General features: G+C 40.3%; 2 non-coding genes across 2 annotated transcripts; both read right to left on the bottom strand.

Annotated features, from left to right (window-relative positions):
- Positions 1 to 1,477: 1,477 nt before the first annotated feature.
- Positions 1,478 to 8,334, bottom strand: LOC112436637 (uncharacterized). The gene is made up of 4 exons (XR_013096906.1): positions 8,228 to 8,334; positions 7,781 to 7,908; positions 7,308 to 7,453; positions 1,478 to 1,687 (listed from the first exon to the last, which is right to left on the bottom strand). It is a non-coding gene; the product is annotated as an uncharacterized LOC112436637 (transcript).
- Positions 8,335 to 10,556: 2,222 nt separating this feature from the next.
- LOC112436635 (uncharacterized) lies at positions 10,557 to 25,202 on the bottom strand. Its single transcript, XR_013096905.1, has 10 exons — positions 24,771 to 25,202; positions 24,324 to 24,451; positions 23,851 to 23,996; positions 18,538 to 23,215; positions 18,091 to 18,218; positions 17,618 to 17,763; positions 12,321 to 16,990; positions 11,874 to 12,001; positions 11,401 to 11,546; positions 10,557 to 10,766 (listed from the first exon to the last, which is right to left on the bottom strand). It is a non-coding gene; the product is annotated as an uncharacterized LOC112436635 (transcript).
- Between the last annotated feature and the right edge of the window lie 1,421 nt (positions 25,203 to 26,623).

Raw genomic sequence — 26,623 nt, 5'->3', positions numbered from 1 at the left:
AGTAAAATACACCGGTTTTAAGGTGGACCCAGTAATTATCCCGCCTGATGCAGAGGCTCGATCACGTTGATCAGAACTTTCCTAAGTTAGCTGAACTATTTGTAAGAAAGCAGATAAAAGGAGAAACATGCTTAACATTGTTTCAGTCTCTTAACCACATGGAGGTGTAGCTGTGTTTATGTTGTGTGTGACTCCACTTGCCATAATAACCACAATGTTTTTATCTATTACTCTGTGGAAGAACAAGGGCACTCTCTCTCAGAGGCAGTGGATAAATGCACTGAGAGATGAGCATCAGGTGGGTTGTAGAGCACAGCACTGTGTACGATTATGGGATATGAACATCTGTGTGGCCACTGTGATCACTGTGAATTATTTAACTGTTAATAAGAAGCTTTTAAGTGGATTGTTGAAGCTGGGAGTGTTAAAACAGTGACATAATAGCACTGAACACTGGCTTGGGTAGCTCTGGAGCTTCTCTGCTACAGTAATGTGCTGTTCTGCACATAATCTGTTCTTGTCCAGACATTAATAGGCACCATTAAAAGACAAATAAACCTTCATCCATTATTTACAGCACCGCACAGAGTTGAGGAGCTGAGCTTGTTACAATCCACTAAACTATCAAGCAATTAAAGAAGCATTATTCAGTGTAGGCATAAAAATCCTTCTGCCACTCCACACACCTGGACAAGAAACACATGTTGATGTGTTAATGTTAATGTCCTCGTCTCTCAGTCTAAGTAAAAGTGAAACAGAATTTACAACCCAAAAAGTTCATGACAATTATCAATTTGAATATGGCTGCTGCTGCTGGCCTTTGACAAATAATGTCCATTTGACTTGCTCTCATCTGGATCTTGAGCTGTTCTGTAAATGTTAAAGCTTGATGAAGAAACTTTATCAACTATGACAATAAAGTACGTCAGCTTTTTGTCTAGAAACGACATGGCAGCAGACCAGTGCCTCACAGAGCTAAAATGAGCTTATTAACTCTGATGTTGGCTAATGTTGTTTAACCTACTTGGACAGCAGATACACATAACAGATGCTTTGAGTCACATTATTGTTCCCCACACGTAGAGTTCTTTGCACACATCTGCAGCTGTCATTTGTAAAAGCGCCACATGGTGTCTGGCTTTCTTCAGGCTGTACCATGCTGGTCTTTTTCATTATGATCAATGTTCATGTTGGTGAGAGATGCACTTACTGACATTCAGACGTCTATGTGTCTGTGGTCTGTTTCCTTGTTGTTAAGGATCAGCGTCACCCTGCCAGGTTCCACCACCATACACAATTATTTCATTTGCATATATTATAATACTGTGAAAAGTTATGTGAGTGGACAGTGTGATCTCACAATGTCTTTCTCACTATCCTATCTAAGTTCACAATTAGTGAAGATGACTAGTTTATATCTGAACAATGGTTAAACTCTGTTTTGCAGAAGAGGACAATTAATCTCACACATGATGTATAAAATTAAAGGATTTTATTTGCCTGAAAAAGTCATAGCCTCTCATCACACAGCCAAAATGTTTGCATCGTATCCACAGACAACTTGCGTGCTGATCACAGTCGAGGTGGCGGGCTACTTGTTTTCCCTGATCTTCAGCTCACGATGCATCTGGCCCCAAACACACGGGTAACAAAAGCACACTTTACAGCAGTCATCAGTGAACGAGCCCTGCAGGATGGAGAAGAAGAAGCAGATAGACAGAGGATGAAGCAGCAGGAGTTACTGTTGTTACCCCTCAGACATAAAAGTTTAGTGGGGTGTTGTCATCCCCTCATCTGGCAGCTGTGTCCCTGTGTAGAGCTGGGTAACCAAATATCTGAGAGTTTGTCAAAACAAGCAACCTCAACTTTTTTTTGTATGAAGGAAATTCTTTTTTGTGATAATATTTTGAACATGCATTTCTGTTGACCTGTCAACTTAGCGCATTATAAGCTGATATGCAAACTAGTTAATTGATACTAGATTTGGAAAAATGAATGGATTATAAAAATAAGCGAATAAGATGTAACAAGGGTTGAAATTAGTTTCTTATTTCTAGTGTGTGGAGGAAGGTTTTATCATGGCACACATCTGTTTACATGGAAGGAAACTCCTCATGTGATGTGACATTTAGCAATTTGCAAATGTGCAGCACATCAGAAGGATGACTCTGAAATTACAAAGGGAAACAATTTTGCTGACAAAACTGCAAAAGCAGCAGCTATAGCAACCACAGTCTTACTAACAACTCATGAAATTCACACTATTCCACTGTCTGTACTGCAGGATGAACAAAAAGCAGCACCACCAAAAGAACAAAAACAATGGCTAATACACGGAGCAGTACTAGACACTGATGACATAATGAAGATAACAGGAAAACCCATTCTTCCCAAATTGTTACACAAAACAGCCGCTCTAGTGAGCCATAGTTTTGAGCCATGGCTCATCAGGAAGGATAATCTGAGGAATCCCGACAACTTTACACTATAAATTTTGAAACTTCAGCAAAAGAATATGTGAGGACATGTATGACCTGCCAAAAACACAATACCCAAGGTAACTTAAGGCCAAAAAGAGGACATTTTCCTACACCACCTCACCCATTTCATACAATTCACATGGACTTCATTGAATTGAATGAGGGCTCAAAATACGCTCTAGTAATCATAGATGTTTTCTCAAAATGGCCAGAAATCTACCCAGTTAAAAAAGCAGACGCAATCTCAGTTGCAAAGTGTCCATGCAACCATTTCATTCCAACATATGGAATTCCTACTCTGATGAGATCAGATAATGGAACCCATTTTGTAAATGACGTGATCAGCAAAGTATCTGAAGCACTAGGTTTCAGTTTAAAACACCGTTGTACCTACCATCCACAGAGTGCAGGATTAGTGGAGAGAACAAATGGCACTATAAAACAAAGGCTCAGAAAAACAATGGAAGAAACTAGCAGACCTTGGCCAGAATGTGGATGAGAACAACACAAGGAAATAACAAACTGTCCCCATTTGAAATTATACATGGGCGACCTTTTCCATTGCCAGTTATTAGCGAGCCAATAGATAAATCAATCTGTGAAACCACTCTGGCAGATTGGATGACTCAATTGTTGACAAACAGAGAAGTCGTTTTGAACAATAAACTGCCGCAAGACTCTTTTTCACCTATTTCTCGCAGATTGAAGCCAGGTGATTGGATCCTTGTCCGAGTACTCCAAAGGAAAAACTGGAGCTCGCCGCAGTGGGAGGGTCCATACCAAGTGCTTTTGACCACTCCAACTGCCTGCAAAATTGCGGAGAGACCCTCCTGGATACATCAGAGCCACTGCAAAAAGGTTGAGGTCCCAGGAAACCCCGGCACCCCCAAGACAGCACATTAGCCCACACTTGGTTGCTTCAGTCGTGAGGGGGGAGTGCTGATTGGGCCCCCGTAGGGTAAGCTCGCACTTCAACCTCCAGCCTCTGATCAACTCTAGGGCAACCAAGTGTGAGGTGTGACGGACCTGTGTGCAACCATGGGAAGGTGGACCCTCTTGGTTACCTTGACTACGACGCTCACCCTTACAGGACCCCAGCTGACGCCAACAACAGCTGAACCACGAGGCAGACAGGACGCACGACAACTCCCACCTAAGAGACATGACGCAAGACCACATACACCCTTGGATGAACAATGCCTGGTACCGTTATATCTAAGACAGAACCAAGGCGGAATCGGCAAATACAGACTGTTATGTCTGTTCTCATATGCCCAGCACATCAACACACCCCACACTATATGGTGAATATATGAACAACACTCAAGCAAAGTGTGCAGCCAGCTTCGCTGGCATTGGATTCCAACACAGCCGAATCATCACCAACGACACAATCCCGCACGCTGTTGGACTTAGTAATGGAACATGTGATCAACTCTTCTGGATCGATTTCAACGTGACAAACCGGAATACATCCATCCACTTCCCAGTGTTTCTGGACCAACTCCCAGGGAGGAACCACTCCATGTGTTATCAACAAGAGAAAGGTAACACACCCGTTGGAAACACGACAAACTGTGTCCAAACTGCAGGCCACGGAGAGGGCGCTCCTGTGAATATGAGTGGACCTTCTAACAGCATGTACTGGGTGCAAGGAATGGCCTGGCTATGTGGACAACGGCCATATTTCATACTGTCCCCAGGCTGGACAGGAACATGTGCTCCTATATTCCTGTCAGACCACACTTTCAGGATGACCGCAGTAAACACCACTTCTACAGCACGCCGGAATAGAAGATCTACGTTCCCCAAACTTCAACCACATGACCCAATATGGGGAAGCAACGTAACCGAGGAATTCAAACTGTGGACTACCGGACAGAAAGTACTCCACACATTGTTCCCCTGGGTGGGAACCGGAAAAAAACATGCTGAGGATCGAGACTCTGGACTACCGCTTTGGACTCTTCTTGAATGCTTCGTGCAAGATCAACGATCAGCAGAATCAGGAAATCAATGCATTACAGATCGCAGTGATGCAACATCGAGTAGCTTTGGACATGATACTAGCAGAGAAAGGGGGACTTTGCGTCCTCTTCAACAACGCCTGCTGCACTTACATACCAGACAATGTACAACAAGATGTTACATACTGATATCTCACTTAAAGGTTATACTGACAACAGGAGGGAATGTTAAGGGAAAATTGTACTTAGTAGTCAGTATGAGCTTTTAATGATATAAGTTTACATGTGATAGAATACTGCATGATGACCTTTTCGCTGCTTAGAACTGATTGTTCTTTATGAAACATGTTCTGATATTTGTATCTGAATCTTCCCACAGCGACAGTAAGAAGTCAAACAAGCAGTTCTGACCTCGCGCACACACACACACACACACAATCACATACGCACATGCTCACGTCACTGAACAAATGTATTCATTTTTCTTGTGTATAAATAAAGACAATTGCAAGAACAGAGGGCGCATTTCACAGGGCCCCCACTCTGATGTGGGCGCTCTGCGAAATGCCCTGGCTAGTTAAAACTGCAGCGTCTGTTTGTGTGTTTTCTCCTCTTAGACTCTCAGCTGAAGAAGTGTCATTTAGAATACAGGGAGTGCAGAATTATTAGGCAAGTTGTATTTTTGAGGGATAATTTTATTATTGAACAACAACCATGTTCTCAATGAAACCAAAAAACTCATTAATATCAAAGCTGAATGTTTTTGGAAGTAGTTTTTAGTTTGTTTTTAGTTTTAGCTATTTTAGGGGGATATCTGTGTGTGCAGGTGACTATTACTGTGCATAATTATTAGGCAACTTAACAAAAAAAAAATATATACCCATTTCAATTATTTATTTTTACCAGTGAAACCAATATAACATCTCCACATTCACAAATATACATTTCTGACATTCAAAAACAAAACAAAAACAAATCAGCGACCAATATAGCCACCTTTCTTTGCAAGGACACTCAAAAGCCTGCCATCCATGGATTCTGTCAGTGTTTTGATCTGTTCACCATCAACATTGCGTGCAGCAGCAACCACAGCCTCCCAGACACTGTTCAGAGAGGTGTACTGTTTTCCCTCCTTCTAAATCTCACATTTGATGATGGCCTGGTAATGGTAAATGGCCTGTATTTGTATAGCGCTTTTCTAGTCCCTAAGGACCCCAAAGCGCTTTACACAACCTGTCATCCACCCATTCACACACACATTCACACACTGGTGATGGCAAGCTACAATGTAGCCACAGCCACCCTGGGGCGCACTGACAGAGGCGATGGACCACAGGTTCTCAATGGGGTTCAGATCAGGTGAACAAGGAGGCCATGTCATTAGTTTTTCTTCTTTTATACCCTTTCTTGCCAGCCACGCTGTGGAGTACTTGGACGTGTGTGATGGAGCATTGTCCTGCATGAAAATCATGTTTTTCTTGAAGGATGCAGACTTCTTCCTGTACCACTGCTTGAAGAAGGTGTCTTCCAGAAACTGGCAGTAGGACTGGGAGTTGAGCTTGACTCCATCCTCAACCCGAAAAGGCCTCACAAGCTCATCTTTGATGATACCAGGCCAAACCAGTACTCCACCTCCACCTTGCTGGCGTCTGAGTCGGACTGGAGCTCTCTGCCCTTTACCAATCCAGCCACGGGCCCATCCATCTGGCCCATCAAGACTCACTCTCATTCCATCAGTCCATAAAACCTTAGAAAAACCAGTCTCGAGATATTTCTTGGCCCAGTCTTGACGTTTCAGCTTGTGTGTCTTGTTCAGTGGTGGTCGTCTTTCAGCCTTTCTTACCTTGGCCATGTCTCTGAGTATTGCACACCTTGTGCTTTTGGGCACTCCAGTGATGTTGCAGCTCTGAAATATGGCCAAACTGGTGGCAAGTGGCATCTTGGCAGCAGCACGCTTGACTTTTCTCAGTTCATGGGCAGTTATTTTGCGCCTTGGTTTTTCCACACGCTTCCTGCGACCCTGTTGACTATTTTGAATGAAACGCTTGATTGTTCGATGATCACGCTTCAGAAGCTTTGCAATTTTGAGACTGCTGCATCCCTCTGCAAGATATCTCACTATTTTTGACTTTTCTGAGCCTGTCAAGTCCTTCTTTTGACCCATTTTGCCAAAGGAAAGGACGTTGCCTAATAATTATGCACACCTGATATAGGGTGTTGATGTCATTAGACCACACCCCTTCTCATTACAGAGATGCACATCACCTAATATGCTTAATTGGTAGTAGGCTTTCGAGCCTATACAGCTTGGAGTAAGACAACATGCATGAAGAGGATGATGTGGACAAAATACTCATTTGCCTAATAATTCTGCACTCCCTGTAAATCTCTTGGCACACAGTGAGGGCAAGAGATTTCAGATTTGAAGAACTTTACTCTTCCTCTTTCTCAACTCAAGCTACTCCTTTATAACTTCCACGGATTGCAAAATACCACAAGTTTTATCCAGGTCACGTTTATGATGGCACTACATGATGTGGTTACTTATAAACAAATAATGAGGACACAGAGACATCTGGGAGCTATTGAAGAGGTGACGGTGAGTGAGAAGGATCTGCACAAAGCACAATTTGTGTGCATTTTATATGAATCTCATAAAATTTACATTTAGATTTTACGTCAGTTCATTTTACAACCACATCACAAAGACACACATTCAACTCTATTCTCCTAGCAGAAACCTCCAGGGCTTAAAAATGAAGCCAGTGCAGAAGTTATAAAAGTGCACTTCCTCTAGTGACCGCATCTATCTTTTAAGTGTAGTTTGTAACAGTGTCCTCCATCTCTAATCCAGCCTTACTTCAATGTTGTGGCGCTCTCTGATGGACTGATGGAGTAAGCAGGACACCACACCACAAACGTCCAGGAGTGGCACTGCACAGCACCATCCATCTTTATTGGCTGCATCACACTGCATGCAGGGAAAACAGCAAAGGACACAGCAACCTTTGGGGAGAAACAGGTACAGAGTTATTTTACAGACAGACAGACACCTCAGCAGACACCTCAGCACATGAATCATCACATCTCACAACGTATTGCGACATTTCCACTCCAATTACGAAAACTTGGTTTTCTGGTGAAAAATGTAAAATAATGAAAAACTCCATAATGCTACTAAATGATCATTGCTATCATGTAGTCTCAGATAGTTCATTCATTCTTGATTTTTTACTGACTTCAAACACTCGGTTAGCTTATTGCAAACAAAGTCTGAGGAGATCGCTCATGCAGAAATCACTGCTGTTTGTAGGGTTTCCTGGGTTTACTTACAGCTCTCCATATCAGAGCAGCAATCACAGAGGTCGGTGCTCCATTGGCCAGAGTTTTCAACGGTCCTGACGACTGTCACCACCTGGGTGGGCTGCTTGTGGACAGCCGTGCCTGTAGGAATCACCATGCTGAAGGAAACACAGACACAGATTGAAATGCTGTAGTGGTTATCTGGTTAGAGAAATTCAACATGAAAAAGGTAAAAGACTGGTTTTGATACATGTTATAACAGGATGATTCCTGGTTCATATAAATGACAACAAATACCTTTGGCCAGCTGTACAAATGATTTATGTACGGCCCAGACAAAAGAGCTGACACCGTTTTTATGCACAGATTTATTATCTCTGACTTCCTCAGAAACATGTTACCACATATTACATTCATGATTTTACAAAGATTTCTGATTCTCTTAAGCTGTTCATCAGTGTAAAATGTTTTTCTTACCTTCTTTTGTCTTCACTGGTTCTCTGAGCTTTCAAAACAAGAGAAAAAGTTTGGAAGCACCAGCATTTAAGCACAGACCAATAACAGGAAGGGGAGGTGGCGAGATACGCACACACACATGGATTACTCAAGAGCCGCGGAGGGCTGAGCCTGATGGGAAGTCCATTTGACATTTCTGTCTGTAAATTGGAGCTCTTTTAAGGTAGTGGTTTCAAAATGTAATGCAAAGTATTTACATGTCTCGGCTATTAAATAGTGCAGCTATTTTCTCTGCAGCACAATTACCCATTGCATGGTGTGGCCTCAAACACAAAGAGTGAAATGTTACAATTAACCCCATAGTCTGGGTTAGTTGTAACATATCCTGGGGTGAAATGTAACACAATGAAATAAGGGTACTAACAAAATATTAACATGTAATCTTTGTTTATTCAACACATGAATGCACTTAGAGCCATTAATGTAGCTGTGTGTGTGTGTGTGTGTGTGTGTGTGTGTGTGTGTGTGTGTGTGTGTGTGTGTGTGTGTGTGTGTGTGTGACAGAATGCAGAAATCTAGCTTTTGAACATATTCCAACCCCCCAAAAAAGACAAATTATGGAATTTTCTGCAACTGAATATTTCATTAATTTTGGTTGGTCTTCCTTGAGTTTGGCCTCATTGGCTCAGTGGGCATTATAACCTACAACTCTTGCACCAATTTTAAACATAACAATGAAGCTGAAAAAATGTAGTTGTTCACCAGCATCGCAATTCCATTACTTTTTATCCTGGTTTACCTTGGTGTGGTTTTCAGAGTGCTTCAGAAAGATGAGGAAATCTGTTTCTTGCACCCATCCTGATTTAGTTCCACTACCAGTACTTCCTACTGGTCCATCTCTGACACAGTGGTCTGCATAATGTATGTGTGGGAACACAAACAGTGGAGGAATTGTGTTGCCAATGGCATTAACCGCATATACAAAAGCGACCAGTGAACCTCTCTCTGCTGATGCCGTTGCCCCAACTTGTTTAATATAAGTTAAAGTAATAGTGTGGTAAGTTGTAACATCTGCATTATTGTTACAACTAACCCAGACTGTTGCTGTTACAACTGACCCAGACTCCTATAGCCATGAACTAGCTAACATTACAGCCAACGGCTAAAGCATTAGCACTAAAGACCTACACAGAATATATCCCCATAGACATACAAATAACATAATTTAAGTTTGATGAGTTTAACTGCAAAGCAGATAATGCTATTAAACATTGAAATAAAGTAGAAAAACTTACTTTTTGGCATACAAATTACTTTTTTTCGTGTTAAATTGTCTGTGTTTGACGAAATGTGCTGATTTTTCACATGTGATAGCAGAACTGAATTGGGCATGCACAGGATGAGTCACATCATTTGAAACTTAGCCCTGATTGGAGAAATTGGAAGTGTTACAACTGACCCACGTTAGAACTATCCCCGGTCTCCCCTAAGTTGCGTTTATTCCTGAGATAGGTTACTTTTGTTTGTTGTTTTGGCCTTGGGTTCACCCTGAAGTTATGATGCTCCCTTCCTTTGTTTAACTGCACCTTGTTGTAAATAAATCACTGTCACAAAATATTAAGTGTGTGATGTGCTGCTTGGGGTTGGACGGGGATGGATCACCCTTTATGTTGTGGTCTGGCCGCGCCTAGACGGGCCATAACATGTCCATTTGACTTGCTCTCATCTGGATCTTGAGCTGTTCTGTAAATGTTAAAGCTTGATGAAGAAACTTTATCAACTATGACAATAAAGTACGTCAGCTTTTTGTCTAGAAACGACATGGCAGCAGACCAGTGCCTCACAGAGCTAAAATGAGCTTATTAACTCTGATGTTGGCTAATGTTGTTTAACCTACTTGGACAGCAGATACACATAACAGATGCTTTGAGTCACATTATTGTTCCCCACACGTAGAGTTCTTTGCACACATCTGCAGCTGTCATTTGTAAAAGCGCCACATGGTGTCTGGCTTTCTTCAGGCTGTACCATGCTGGTCTTTTTCATTATGATCAATGTTCATGTTGGTGAGAGATGCACTTACTGACATTCAGACGTCTATGTGTCTGTGGTCTGTTTCCTTGTTGTTAAGGATCAGCGTCACCCTGCCAGGTTCCACCATCATACACAATTATTTCATTTGCATATATTATAATACTGTGAAAAGTTATGTGAGTGGACAGTGTGATCTCACAATGTCTTTCTCACTATCCTATCTAAGTTCACAATTAGTGAATATGACTAGTTTATATCTGAACAATGGTTAAACTCTGTTTTGCAGAAGAGGACAATTAATCTCACACATGATGTATAAAATTAAAGGATTTTATTTGCCTGAAAAAGTCATAGCCTCTCATCACACAGCCAAAATGTTTGCATCGTATCCACAGACAACTTGCGTGCTGATCACAGTCGAGGTGGCGGGCTACTTGTTTTCCCTGAGCTTCAGCTCACGATGCATCTGGCCCCAAACACACGGGTAACAAAAGCACACTTTACAGCAGTCATCAGTGAACGAGCCCTGCAGGATGGAGAAGAAGAAGCAGATAGACAGAGGATGAAGCAGCAGGAGTTACTGTTGTTACCCCTCAGACATAAAAGTTTAGTGGGGTGTTGTCATCCCCTCATCTGGCAGCTGTGTCCCTGTGTAGAGCTGGGTAACCAAATATCTGAGAGTTTGTCAAAACAAGAGACCTCAACTTTTTTTCCCACGATGAGGGCAAGAGATTTCAGATTTGAAGAACTTTACACTTCCTCTTTCTCAACTCAAGCTTCTCCATTATAAATTCTACGGTTTGCAAAATACCACAAGTTTTATCCAGGTCACTTTTATGATGGCACTACATGATGTGGTTACTTATAAACAAATAATGAGGACACAGAGACATCTGGGAGCTATTGAAGAGGTGACGGTGAGTGAGAAGGATCTGCACAAAGCACAATTTGTGTGCATTTTATATGAATCTCATAAAATTTACATTTAGATTTTACGTCAGTTCATTTTACAACCACATCACAAAGACACACATTCAACTCGCTTCAATTCAAAAAATGAAGCCAGTGCAGAAGTTATAAAAGTGCACTTCCTCTAGTGACCACATCTATCTTTTAAGTGTAGTTTGTAACAGTGTCCTCCATCTCTAATCCAGCCTTACTTCAATGTTGTGGCGCTCTCTGATGGATCCACGGAGTAAGCAGGACACCACACCACAAACGTCCAGGAGTGGCACTGCACAGCACCATCCATGTTTATTGGCTGCATCACACTGCATGCAGGGGAAACAGCAAAGGCCACAGCAACCTTTGGGGAGAAACAGGTACAGAGTTATTTTACAGACAGACAGACACCTCAGCAGACACCTCAGCACATGAATCATCACATCTCACAACGTATTGCGACATTTCCACTCCAATTACGAAAACTTGGTTTTCTGGTGAAAAATGTAAAATAATGAAAAACTCCATAATGCTACTAAATGATCATTGCTATCATGTAGTCTCAGATAGTTCATTCATTCTTGATTTTTTACTGACTTCAAACACTCGGTTAGCTTGTTGCAAACAAAGTCTGAGGAGATCGCTCATGCAGAAATCACTGCTGTTTGTAGGGTTTCCTGGGTTTACTTACAGCTCTCCATATCAGAGCAGCAATCACAGAGGTCGGTGCTCCATTGGCCAGAGTTTTCAACGGTCCTGACGACTGTCACCACCTGGGTGGGCTGCTTGTGGACAGCCGTGCCTGTAGGAAACACCATGCTGAAGGAAACACACACACAGATTGAAATGCTGTAGTGGTTGTCTGGTTAGAGAAATTCAACATGAAAAAGGTGAAAGACTGGTTTTGATACATGTTATAACAGGATGATTCCTGGTTCATATAAATGACAACAAATACCTTTGGCCAGCTGTACAAATGATTTATGTACGGCCCAGACAAAAGAGCTGACACCGTTTTTAAGCACAGATTTATTATCTCTGACTTCCTCAGAAAAATGTTACCACGTATTACATTCATGATTTTACAAAGATTTCTGATTCTCTTAAGCTGTTCATCAGTGTAAAATGTTTTTCTTACCTTCTTTTGTCTTCTCTGGTTCTCTGAGCTTTCAAAACAAGAGAAAAAGTTTGGAAACACCAGCATTTAAGCACAGACCAATAACAGGAAGGGGAGGTGCCGAGAGTACGCACACACATGGATTACTCAAGAGCCGCGGAGGGCTGAGCCTGATGGGAAGTCCACACCAATCACTGTAATGATGCACAGTAACTGCTATGACGAATGTTTAGGAATTCACTGAGCCCCTGCTTCAGTGCTGGGAAAGGAAAACACACTGCTTAACCGATGAGCAGCAACAAGACTTATTCTATGAATCCATCAGTACTTCTGCTGTCAATCCAAACACACTTGACACCAGAGGTGGGAAGTACAAATACTTTATTACTGTACTCCAGGTATCTGTACTGTACTTGAGTAGTGTTTTTTTAGTGATTACTTTTTACTACATATATCTGTACTTTCTATACCTTACATTTTGTAAAAAAGTTACTTTTGCTTTAACGCAGTTCTGTCACTGTGAGCCTCCAAACATCGAACTAATTTGAGCCTAAACAGAAACATATGACAGGCTTTTTTATAAATGACCCGAGGATGTTGCATAACAAGAAATGACTGTGCCAAAGTCTGGGTTAAAAGTGGGACTGTGTTTTTTTGTGTGTGTTTTTTGGGGGGCGGTTGCAATAAAGCACAAGGTTCACTCAGCTCTGCACACAAAATAGAAACTTCCTCCAAAGGGATACTTTTTACTTTCTTACTCTGAGTACATTTCAGAGCTTGTACTTTTTTACTTTTACTTGAGTAAAGAAGTTGAATCAGTTGTTCAAGTTTTACTGGAGTATTTTTTAACAGTATTATTTGTACTTAAGTGCAGAAAGTCTGTACTTTAGCCAAACATTTGGTCACCAGCAGGTCTAAGAGTACTTACACTGACATTTAAAAGCCAAATGGACTGGTACCTATATATTGCTTTTCTACTCTGAGTACTTAGTGTTTCTTTACTACATAAACACATCCAAACACTGCTTTTTACTGTTCCATAGCACCTTGTCCCACATTCACACTCATACTCTGATGGACACACCTAGGGCAACCTGAGGCTTAGTAAGTGCACCGATGATACTTCAACGTGTAATACGACTGCTAATAATAATAATCATAATAATAGTAACATGTAGATTGGAGAAGAACCAACCCTGCATATTAATGCATTCTTATGGACTGAATACTACACCATCAACCAAAAAATGTAAATGTCCAAGAGATGATGTAGTATTTTATAAACTGGTCACTACCTCAGGTTTTTCTCTTGACATTTCAGGAGTCAAATTCTTCTGGGAAAGGAAACAAGATGACTTAGCTCAAATGTATTTTTATCTGTATTTTTACCACAATTTATTTCACTTATTTACTGTTATGGCTGGAGGGATGTCTGCTTTTTTAAATGGAGCTGCTGGATATTTACATGAAGATGAGTAAATTTGTGTTTGGTTGATTATTTCTTTGCCGTAAAAATGCTTCCTGGGAATAAATCTTGCTGTTATAAATATTGCTGTTAGTTCCCCTTAAACAGTGTCACATTTGTAAGGATATTTATTGAAGATGATTAAAGTCTGAAGAAACAAGACAGTTGTTGTCAGTTTAATTAAATTAACAAGATGCCATTTTTAGCTGCTAACGAGCTAGTTTGGGTCTTTAGTTGATTTCACAGGCAGTGCCGTGCTGTCAAAGCTGGTTTTTTATGTTTTTGGCCCAGACAGTAAAGTACATAACTAGTGTATGTCCTGCATGGGTTGCACGGGTATCACAATGAATTAGAAGGTGAGACCAAAACTCAATAAAACTAACGAAATCTCAGGTAGTTGCAATCTGTTGCACGGTGTAACCATGTAAGAATAAACTCTACCATTTTTGCAACAGGTGATCAGTCGTACTGGATGTGTATAAATAGTCCTGTCTAGGGATGGGAATTGTGCACCAGTAGATCATTTCCTTGGAATTGTTAGTCTGCCTATCGATCCTCCTTATCAGTTCCACTTGGACTTGCTCTACAAAAAATCTAAAATTGTATTCTGTTTTATTATTTATGTTTCTTTTGAGTTTGAGTTTTGGAAAAGCGGATCTTAAGACGCTGAGAAAAACAAAAAAAGAGAAACCAATCCTCAAAAAGGGAACTGTTCTGAATCTCTAAAAAATGTTTGATCCCAAATGCCTGTTTGAAATGTACTAACTTGTTCAGAATTCATAACAAGAAAATACCACAAAAGTGTAACAAATAATTATCAAAGAGGGTAAAAGCTCAATTAACTTGTCTATAGTAACCTGAATGTTTCTAATACACAATATGATGAGAAACTGTCTGTTGTAACATCTGTGTAACATGCACATCGGCAACATGAAAATGAGGAAGCAAGAAATCTGCAAACTATAAATTAAAATTTATGCACACAACTTTTAGTTTTCAAAGTCATCAAAGACGTGTGCTGTGCAATTATTCTATGCTGGCAAAAGAACAGTGGATGAAATAATTAAAAGACCAAAATCACCAATGAGTGATTTTGGCCTTGACCAATGACCAATGATGAGTGGATACAAACGTCCGACCACAACTATATATAGTTTTCCGTGATTTTATCATCTCTCTGTCCTTCTCTTGAGCAGATGCCCTATGGCTCACACATCCGGTTGCCTAACTCAGCAACTCAGATGACACTTCAATATTCAGAATCAACACATTTTAATTTGAAACTTTTCTGCTTATTCACTACATCAAACAAAATATGTATATTTGTTACATCGAATGAAATATATCTTTGCTCCTAAAAAGATTAGCTTCAGCAAATTCACATACAGCTATACTTGTTGTTGAACTCTGTGTTATATTTCTATCATCACTTAGTCACTTAGTCAGTGGAGGTGATAACAATGCTCATAACAATGGTCAGTTAGGCTCTGGTGTTTAAATGATGCTAGTCCTAAATACTAGCGTGCTAGTTAGTACTAAGGGACCCAAAGTGTGCCTAAAAAATATCACCAGCATCATCGCGCCATCACCAGCCTGAACTGTTCTATATTTTCATGTTTACAGCAAACACTGACCCTAACATCTGAATGTTTTTGCAGAAATCGAGACTCGTCACACCAGAATATCAAATTGTAGCCTCAGTTTCCATTGCTTAGCTGACACTCAGTATGCCTCATGTGAAAGGTTAAGCATTATTTTACAGTTTGGGAATTTTAGGTCCCATTTTGGGTCTGTAAAAATCTGGAGACAATATTCCCAAGAACTTCTTAAACTTTTCTTACTTACCTCTTGGACACAACTATTACAAATGCATAGAACAGTAGGAAGACTAAACTTCAAACATTTTTATTTAGTTTTGTGTTTTTGTTTTTTTTGTTTGTTTGTTTTTTTGGGGGGGGGGGGGTATTTAATTCCTGTTTTATCAATTATCTATAATTCTGACCATTTGTTGGTTGATTTTGTCTGACCAACTCACCAGACAAAAAGAAGAAGGCAAAAAATGAGTGTTTACCCTTATAAAGACAGTCAAGGCTTTATTGTTGTGTACGTCCAAGTACGAGTATTGTTGCACCCCTACATAGTGCAACAATACTCGTATCGATATTGAACCGTTCGATACAGTGCTTTTGGTTCGGTACGCATATGTATCAAACAATACAAAATTTTTTATTTATTTTATCAACTTTTCTTCTGACGATGCTGTCTGTCTTATGCACTCAGTGAATCTGCGTTCGACTATAGGCTGCACTGTCGAGTGCAGATCCACTGAGCGCAGCACAGGCTAGCAAGACAGAAGCTAAGCTCGTTGCAACATGGCAACTGCCTCAACGCTACCCGAAATTGAACCTCCCCCATCCTCATTCAGATCTGGCCTTTGGAACTATCTTGGTTTTCATGTGAAGCATGACCCTGAAGGTAAGTGCGTCATGGACAAAAGTAAAACAGTATGTCGGATGTGCCAAGCAATGCTCAATTGGTAGGAACTAGTGCGTTAGCGCAGTTAGCTTGTTAACGTGTTGACGCCGTCCAGCCCCACGCACGGGGCGATCCGCGGTAGCTCGCAAACGGAGATTTGCCGTGTTGTGGCGTTAACGTCATTTTAACGAGATTAACGCTGACAGCACTAGTGGGAACACAACGAATATGACTGCACATTTACGCCGACATCATCCTAGTGCAAAGACAAGTGGAAGCAGACAAAAACAACAAGCATGCATGCTACAAACTTTACCCGAGTCATTTAGACAGCGGTTAGCACATGATTCTCCTTATGGGGACCTGATATGTTTAATATGCTGCTGAGAATATAGCCCAGATGTCTGACCAACTCAGAAAAGCTAATGTCTTTCTCACTGTCCTATCAAAGTTCACAATTAGTGAATATGACTAGTTTATATCTGAAAAATGGTTAAACTCTGTTTTGCAGAAGAGGACAATTAATCTCACAGATGATGTATAAAATTAAAGGATTTTATTTGCCTGAAAAAGTCATAGCCTCTCATCACACAGCCAAAATGTTTGCATCGTATCCACAGACGACTTGCGTGCTGATCACAGTCGAGGTGGCGGGCTACTTGTTTTCCCTGATCTTCACCTCACGATGCATCTGGCCCCAAACACACGGGTAACAAAAGCACACTTTACAGCAGTCATCAGTGAACGAGCCCTGCAGGATGGAGAAGAAGAAGCAGATAGACAGAGGATGAAGCAGCAGGAGTTACTGTTGTTACCCCTCAGACATAAAAGTTTAGTGGGGTGTTGTCATCCCCTCATCTGGCAGCTGTGTCCCTGTGTAGAGCTGGGTAACCAAATATCTGAGAGTTTGTCAAAACAAGCAACCTCAACTTTTTTCCCACGATGAGGGCAAGAGATTTCAGATTTGAAGAACTTTACAGTTCCTCTTTCTCAACTCAAGCTACTCCTTTATAATTTCCACGGATTGCAAAATACCACAAGTTTTATCCAGGTCACTTTTATGGTGACACTACATGATGTGGTTACTTATAAACAAATAATGAGGACACAGAGACATCTGGGAGCTATTGAAGAGGTGACGGTGAGTGAGAAGGATCTGCACAAAGCACAATTTGTGTGCATTTTATATGAATCTCATAAAATTTAGATTTTACGTCAGTTAATTTTAGAACCACATCACAAAGACACACATTCAACTCGCTTCAATTCAAAAAATGAAGCCAGTGCAGAAGTTATAAAAGTGCACTTCCTCTAGTGACCTCATCTATCTTTTAAGTGTAGTTTGTAACAGTGTCCTCCATCTCTAATCCAGCCTTACTTCGATGTTGTGGCGCTCTCTGATGGATCCACGGAGTAAGCAGGACACCACACCACAAACGTCCAGGAGTGGCATTGCACAGCACCATCCATGTTTATTGGCTGCATCACACTGCATGCAGGGGAAACAGCAAAGGCCACAGCAACCTTTGGGGAGAAACAGGTACAGAGTTATTTTACAGACAGACAGACACCTCAGCAGACACCTCAGCACATGAATCATCACATCTCACAACGTATTGCGACATTTCCACTCCAATTACGAAAACTTGGTTTTCTGGTGAAAAATGTAAAATAATGAAAAACTCCATAATGCTGCTAAATGATCATTGCTATCATGTAGTCTCAGATAGTTCATTCATTCTTGATTTTTTACTGACTTCAAACACTCGGTTAGCTTGTTGCAAACAAAGTCTGAGGAGATCGCTCATGCAGAAATCACTGCTGTTTGTAGGGTTTCCTGGGTTTACTTACAGCTCTCCATATCAGAGCAGCAATCACAGAGGTCGGTGCTCCATTGGCCAGAGTTTTCAACGGTCCTGACGACTGTCACCACCTGGGTGGGCTGCTTGTGGACAGCCGTGCCTGTAGGAAACACCATGCTGAAGGAAACACACACACAGATTGAAATGCTGTAGTGGTTATCTGGTTAGAGAAATTCAACATGAAAAAGGTAAAAGACTGGTTTTGATACATGTTATAACAGGATGATTCCTGGTTCATATAAATGACAACAAATACCTTTGGCCAGCTGTACAAATGATTTATGTACGGCCCAGACAAAAGAGCTGACACCGGTTTTAAGCACAGATTTATTATCTCTGACTTCCTCAGAAAAATGTTACCACGTATTACATTCATGATTTTACAAAGATTTCTGATTCTCTTAAGCTGTTCATCAGTGTAAAATGTCTTTCTTACCTTCTTTTGTCTTCTCTGGTTCTCTGAGCTTTCAAAACAAGAGAAAAAGTTTGGAAACACCAGCATTTAAGCACAGACCAATAACAGGAAGGGGAGGTGCCGAGAGTACGCACACACATGGATTACTCAAGAGCCGCGGAGGGCTGAGCCTGATGGGAAGTCCACACCAATCACTGTAATGATGCACAGTAACTGCTATGACGAATGTTTAGGAATTCACTGAGCCCCTGCTTCAGTGCTGGGAAAGGAAAACACACTGCTTAACCGATGAGCAGCAACAAGACTTATTCTATGAATCCATCAGTACTTCTGCTGTCAATCCAAACACACTTGACACCAGAGGTGGGAAGTACAAATACTTTATTACTGTACTCCAGGTATCTGTACTGTACTTGAGTAGTGTTTTTTTAGTGATTACTTTTTACTACATATATCTGTACTTTCTACACCTTACATTTTGTAAAAAAGTTACTTTTGCTTTAACGCAGTTCTGTCACTGTGAGCCTCCAAACATCGAACTAATTTGAGCCTAAACAGAAACATATGACAGGCTTTTTTATAAATGACCAGAGGATGTTGCATAACAAGAGATGACTGTGCCAAAGTCTGGGTTAAAAGTGGGACTGTGTTTTTTTGTGTGTGTTTTTTGGGGGGCGGTTGCAATAAAGCACAAGGTTCACTTAGCTCTGCACACAAAATGGAAACTTCCTCCAAAGGGATACTTTTTACTTTCTTACTCTGAGTACATTTCAGAGCTTGTACTTTTTTACTTTTACTTGAGTAAAGAAGTTGAATCAGTTGTTCAAGTTTTACTGGAGTATTTTTTAACAGTATTATTTGTACTTAAGTGCAGAAAGTCTGTACTTTAGCCAAACATTTGGTCACCAGCAGGTCTAAGAGTACTTACACTGACATTTGAAAGCCAAATGGACTGGTACCTATATATTGCTTTTCTACTCTGAGTACTTAGTGTTTCTTTACTACATAAACACATCCAAACACTGCTTTTTACTGTTCCATAGCACCTTGTCCCACATTCACACTCATACTCTGATGGACACACCTAGGGCAACCTGAGGCTTAGTAAGTGCACCGATGATACTTCAACGTGTAATACGACTGCTAATAATAATAATCATAATAATAGTAACATGTAGATTGGAGAAGAACCAACCCTGCATATTAATGCATTCTTATGGACTGAATACTACACCATCAACCAAAAAATGTAAATGTCCAAGAGATGATGTAGTATTTTATAAACTGGTCACTACCTCAGGTTTTTCTCTTGACATTTCAGGAGTCAAATTCTTCTGGGAAAGGAAACAAGATGACTTAGCTCAAATGTATTTTTATCTGTATTTTTACCACAATTTATTTCACTTATTTACTGTTATGGCTGGAGGGATGTCTGCTTTTTTAAATGGAGCTGCTGGATATTTACATGAAGATGAGTAAATTTGTGTTTGGTTGATTATTTCTTTGCCGTAAAAATGCTTCCTGGGAATAAATCTTGCTGTTATAAATATTGCTGTTAGTTCCCCTTAAACAGTGTCACATTTGTAAGGATATTTATTGAAGATGATTAAAGTCTGAAGAAACAAGACAGTTGTTGTCAGTTTAATTAAATTAACAAGATGCCATTTTTAGCTGCTAACGAGCTAGCTTGGGTCTTTAGTTGATTTCACAGGCAGTGCCGTGCTGTCAAAGCTGGTTTTTTATGTTTTTGGCCCAGACAGTAAAGTACATAACTAGTGTATGTCCTGCATGGGTTGCACAGGTATCACAATGAATTAGAAGGTGAGACCAAAACTCAATAAAACTAACGAAATCTCAGGTAGTTGCAATCTGTTACACGGTGTAACCATGTAAGAATAAACTCTACCATTTTTGCAACAGGTGATCAATCGTACTGGATGTGTATAAATAGTCCTGTCTAGGGATGGGAATTGTGCACCAGTAGATCATTTCCTTGGAATTGTTAGTCTGCCTATCGATCCTCCTTATCAGTTCCACTTGGACTTGCTCTACAAAAAATCTAAAATTGTATTCTGTTTTATTATTTATGTTTCTTTTGAGTTTGAGTTTTGGAAAAGCGGATCTTAAGATGCTGAGAAAAACAAAAAAAGAGAAACCAATCCTCAAAAAGGGAACTGTTCTGAATCTCTAAAAAATGTTTGATCCCAAATGCCTGTTTGAAATGTACTAACTTGTTCAGAATTGATAACAAGAAAATACCACAAAAGTGTAACAAATAATTATCAAAGAGGGTAAAAGCTCAATTAACTTGTCTATAGTAACCTGAATGTTTCTAATACACAATATGATGAGAAACTGTCTGTTGTAACATCTGTGTAACATGCACATCGGCAACATGAAAATGAGGAAGCAAGAAATCTGCAAACTATAAATTAAAATTTATGCACACAACTTTTAGTTTTTAAAGTCATCAAAGACGTGTGCTGTGCAATTATTCTATGCTGGCAAAAGAACAGTGGATGAAATAATTAAAAGACCAAAATCACCAATGAGTGATTTTGGCCTTGACCAATGACCAATGATGAGTGGATACAAACATCCGACCACAACTATATATAGTTTTCCGTGATTTTATCATCTCTCTGTCCTTCTCTTGAGCAGATGCCCTATGGCTCACACATCCGGTTGCCTAACTCAGCAACTCAGATGACACTTCAGTATTCAGAATCAACACATTTTAATTTGAAACTTTTCTGCTTATTCACTACATCAAACAAAATATGTATATTTGTTACATCGAATGAAATATATCTTTGCTCCTACAAAGATTAGCTTCAGCAAATTCACATACAGCTATACTTGTTGTTGAACTCTGTGTTATATTTCTATCATCACTTAGTCACTTAGTCAGTGGAGGTGATAACAATGCTCATAACAATGGTCAGTTAGGCTCTGGTGTTTAAATGATGCTAGTCCTAAATACTAGCGTGCTAGTTAGTATTACGGGACCCAAAGTGTGCCTAAAAAATATCACCAGCATCATCGCGCCATCACCAGCCTGAACTGTTGATATTTTCTATATTTTCATGTTTACAGCAAACACTGACCCTAACATCTGAATGTTTTTGCAGAAATCGAGACTCGTCACACCAGAATATCAAATTGTAGCCTCAGTTTCCATTGCTTAGCTGACACTCAGTATGCCTCATGTGAAAGGTTAAGCATTATTTTACAGTTTGGGAATTTTAGGTCCCATTTTGGGTCTGTAAAAATCTGGAGACAATATTCCCAAGAACTTCTTAAACTTTTCTTACTTACCTCTTGGACACAACTATTACAAATGCATAGAACAGTAGGAAGACTAAACTTCAAACATTTTTATTTAGTTTTGTGTTTTTGTTTTTTTTGTTTGTTTTTTTTTTGGGGGGGGGGGGGGTATTTAATTCCTGTTTTATCAATTATCTATAATTCTGACCATTTGTTGGTTGATTTTGTCTGACCAACTCACCAGACAAAAAGAAGAAGGCAAAAAATGAGTGTTTACCCTTATAAAGACAGTCAAGGCTTTATTGTTGTGTACGTCCAAGTACGAGTATTGTTGCACCCCTACATAGTGCAACAATACTCGTATCGATATTGAACCGTTCGATACAGTGCTTTTGGTTCGGTACGCATATGTATCAAACAATACAAAATTTTTTATTTATTTTATCAACTTTTCTTCTGACGATGCTGTCTGTCTTATGCGCTCAGTGAATCTGCGTTCGACTATAGGCTGCACTGTCGAGTGCAGATCCACTGAGCGCAGCACAGGCTAGCAAGACAGAAGCTAAGCTCGTTGCAACATGGCAACTGCCTCAACGCTACCCGAAATTGAACCTCCCCCATCCTCATTCAGATCTGGCCTTTGGAACTATCTTGGTTTTCATGTGAAGCATGACCCTGAAGGTAAGTGCGTCATGGACAAAAGTAAAACAGTATGTCGGATGTGCCAAGCAATGCTCAATTGGTAGGAACTAGTGCGTTAGCGCAGTTAGCTTGTTAACGTGTTGACGCCGTCCAGCCCCACGCACGGGGCGATCCGCGGTAGCTCGCAAACGGAGATTTGCCGTGTTGTGGCGTTAACGTCATTTTAACGAGATTAACGCTGACAGCACTAGTGGGAACACAACGAATATGACTGCACATTTACGCCGACATCATCCTAGTGCAAAGACAAGTGGAAGCAGACAAAAACAACAAGCATGCATGCTACAAACTTTACCCGAGTCATTTAGACAGCGGTTAGCACATGATTCTCCTTATGGGGACCTGATATGTTTAATATGCTGCTGAGAATATAGCCCAGATGTCTGACCAACTCAGAAAAGCTAATGTCTTTCTCACTGTCCTATCAAAGTTCACAATTAGTGAATATGACTAGTTTATATCTGAAAAATGGTTAAACTCTGTTTTGCAGAAGAGGACAATTAATCTCACAGATGATGTATAAAATTAAAGGATTTTATTTGCCTGAAAAAGTCATAGCCTCTCATCACACAGCCAAAATGTTTGCATCGTATCCACAGACGACTTGCGTGCTGATCACAGTCGAGGTGGCGGGCTACTTGTTTTCCCTGATCTTCACCTCACGATGCATCTGGCCCCAAACACACGGGTAACAAAAGCACACTTTACAGCAGTCATCAGTGAACGAGCCCTGCAGGATGGAGAAGAAGAAGCAGATAGACAGAGGATGAAGCAGCAGGAGTTACTGTTGTTACCCCTCAGACATAAAAGTTTAGTGGGGTGTTGTCATCCCCTCATCTGGCAGCTGTGTCCCTGTGTAGAGCTGGGTAACCAAATATCTGAGAGTTTGTCAAAACAAGCAACCTCAACTTTTTTCCCACGATGAGGGCAAGAGATTTCAGATTTGAAGAACTTTACAGTTCCTCTTTCTCAACTCAAGCTACTCCTTTATAATTTCCACGGATTGTAAAATACCACAAGTTTTATCCAGGTCACTTTTATGGTGGCACTACATGATGTGGTTACTTATAAACAAATAATGAGGACACAGAGACATCTGGGAGCTATTGAAGAGGTGACGGTGAGTGAGAAGGATCTGCACAAAGCACAATTTGTGTGCATTTTATATGAATCTCATAAAATTTAGATTTTACGTCAGTTAATTTTAGAACCACATCACAAAGACACACATTCAACTCGCAGAAACCTCCAGGGCTTAAAAATGAAGCCAGTGCAGAAGTTATAAAAGTGCACTTCCTCTAGTGACCACATCTATCTTTTAAGTGTAGTTTGTAACAGTGTCCTCCATCTCTAATCCAGCCTTACTTCGATGTTGTGGCGCTCTCTGATGGATCCACGGAGTAAGCAGGACACCACACCACAAACGTCCAGGAGTGGCATTGCACAGCACCATCCATGTTTATTGGCTGCATCACACTGCATGCAGGGGAAACAGCAAAGGCCACAGCAACCTTTGGGGAGAAACAGGTACAGAGTTATTTTACAGACAGACAGACACCTCAGCAGACACCTCAGCACATGAATCATCACATCTCACAACGTATTGCGACATTTCCACTCCAATTGCGAAAACTTGGTTTTCTGGTGAAAAATGTAAAATAATGAAAAACTCCATAATGCTACTAAATGATCATTGCTATCATGTAGTCTCAGATAGTTCATTCATTCTTGATTTTTTACTGACTTCAAACACTCGGTTAGCTTGTTGCAAACAAAGTCTGAGGAGATCGCTCATGCAGAAATCACTGCTGTTTGTAGGGTTTCCTGGGTTTACTTACAGCTCTCCATATCAGAGCAGCAATCACAGAGGTCGGTGCTCCATTGGCCAGAGTTTTCAACGGTCCTGACGACTGTCACCACCTGGGTGGGCTGCTTGTGGACAGCTGTGCCTGTAGGAAACACCATGCTGAAGGAAACACACACACAGATTGAAATGCTGTAGTGGTTATCTGGTTAGAGAAATTCAACATGAAAAAGGTGAAAGACTGGTTTTGATACATGTTATAACAGGATGATTCCTGGTTCATATAAATGACAACAAATACCTTTGGCCAGCTGTACAAATGATTTATGTACGGCCCAGACAAAAGAGCTGACACCGGTTTTAAGCACAGATTTATTATCTCTGACTTCCTCAGAAAAATGTTACCACGTATTACATTCATGATTTTACAAAGATTTCTGATTCTCTTAAGCTGTTCATCAGTGTAAAATGTTTTTCTTACCTTCTTTTGTCTTCTCTGGTTCTCTGAGCTTTCAAAACAAGAGAAAAAGTTTGGAAACACCAGCATTTAAGCACAGACCAATAACAGGAAGGGGAGGTGCCGAGATACGCACACACATGGATTACTCAAGAGCCGCGGAGGGCTGAGCCTGATGGGAAGTCCACACCAATCACTGTAATGATGCACAGTAACTGCTATGACGAATGTTTAGGAATTCACTGAGCCCCTGCTTCAGTGCTGGGAAAGGAAAACACACTGCTTAACCGATGAGCAGCAACAAGACTTATTCTATGAATCCATCAGTACTTCTGCTGTCAATCCAAACACACTTGACACCAGAGGTGGGAAGTACAAATACTTTATTACTGTACTCCAGGTATCTGTACTGTACTTGAGTAGTGTTTTTTTAGTGATTACTTTTTACTACATATATCTGTATTTTCTACACCTTACATTTTGTAAAAAAGTTACTTTTGCTTTAACGCAGTTCTGTCACTGTGAGCCTCCAAACATCGAACTAATTTGAGCCTAAACAGAAACATATGACAGGCTTTTTTATAAATGACCAGAGGATGTTGCATAACAAGAGATGACTGTGCCAAAGTCTGGGTTAAAAGTGGGACTGTGTTTTTTTGTGTGTGTTTTTTGGGGGGCGGTTGCAATAAAGCACAAGGTTCACTTAGCTCTGCACACAAAATGGAAACTTCCTCCAAAGGGATACTTTTTACTTTCTTACTCTGAGTACATTTCAGAGCTTGTACTTTTTTACTTTTACTTGAGTAAAGAAGTTGAATCAGTTGTTCAAGTTTTACTGGAGTATTTTTTAACAGTATTATTTGTACTTAAGTGCAGAAAGTCTGTACTTTAGCCAAACATTTGGTCACCAGCAGGTCTAAGAGTACTTACACTGACATTTGAAAGCCAAATGGACTGGTACCTATATATTGCTTTTCTACTCTGAGTACTTAGTGTTTCTTTACTACATAAACACATCCAAACACTGCTTTTTACTGTTCCATAGCACCTTGTCCCACATTCACACTCATACTCTGATGGACACACCTAGGGCAACCTGAGGCTTAGTAAGTGCACCGATGATACTTCAACGTGTAATACGACTGCTAATAATAATAATCATAATAATAGTAACATGTAGATTGGAGAAGAACCAACCCTGCATATTAATGCATTCTTATGGACTGAATACTACACCATCAACCAAAAAATGTAAATGTCCAAGAGATGATGTAGTATTTTATAAACTGGTCACTACCTCAGGTTTTTCTCTTGACATTTCAGGAGTCAAATTCTTCTGGGAAAGGAAACAAGATGACTTAGCTCAAATGTATTTTTATCTGTATTTTTACCACAATTTATTTCACTTATTTACTGTTATGGCTGGAGGGATGTCTGCTTTTTTAAATGGAGCTGCTGGATATTTACATGAAGATGAGTAAATTTGTGTTTGGTTGATTATTTCTTTGCCGTAAAAATGTTTCCTGGGAATAAATCTTGCTGTTATAAATATTGCTGTTAGTTCCCCTTAAACAGTGTCACATTTGTAAGGATATTTATTGAAGATGATTAAAGTCTGAAGAAACAAGACAGTTGTTGTCAGTTTAATTAAATTAACAAGATGCCATTTTTAGCTGCTAACGAGCTAGCTTGGGTCTTTAGTTGATTTCACAGGCAGTGCCGTGCTGTCAAAGCTGGTTTTTTATGTTTTTGGCCCAGACAGTAAAGTACATAACTAGTGTATGTCCTGCATGGGTTGCACGGGTATCACAATGAATTAGAAGGTGAGACCAAAACTCAATAAAACTAACGAAATCTCAGGTAGTTGCAATCTGTTG

Source organism: Maylandia zebra, linkage group LG3, assembly GCF_041146795.1.
Source record: "Maylandia zebra isolate NMK-2024a linkage group LG3, Mzebra_GT3a, whole genome shotgun sequence".
Taxonomy (NCBI): domain Eukaryota; kingdom Metazoa; phylum Chordata; class Actinopteri; order Cichliformes; family Cichlidae; genus Maylandia; species Maylandia zebra.
Note: the sequence above shows the minus strand (reverse complement) of the source record. Positions and strands in the feature narration are given on the sequence as shown.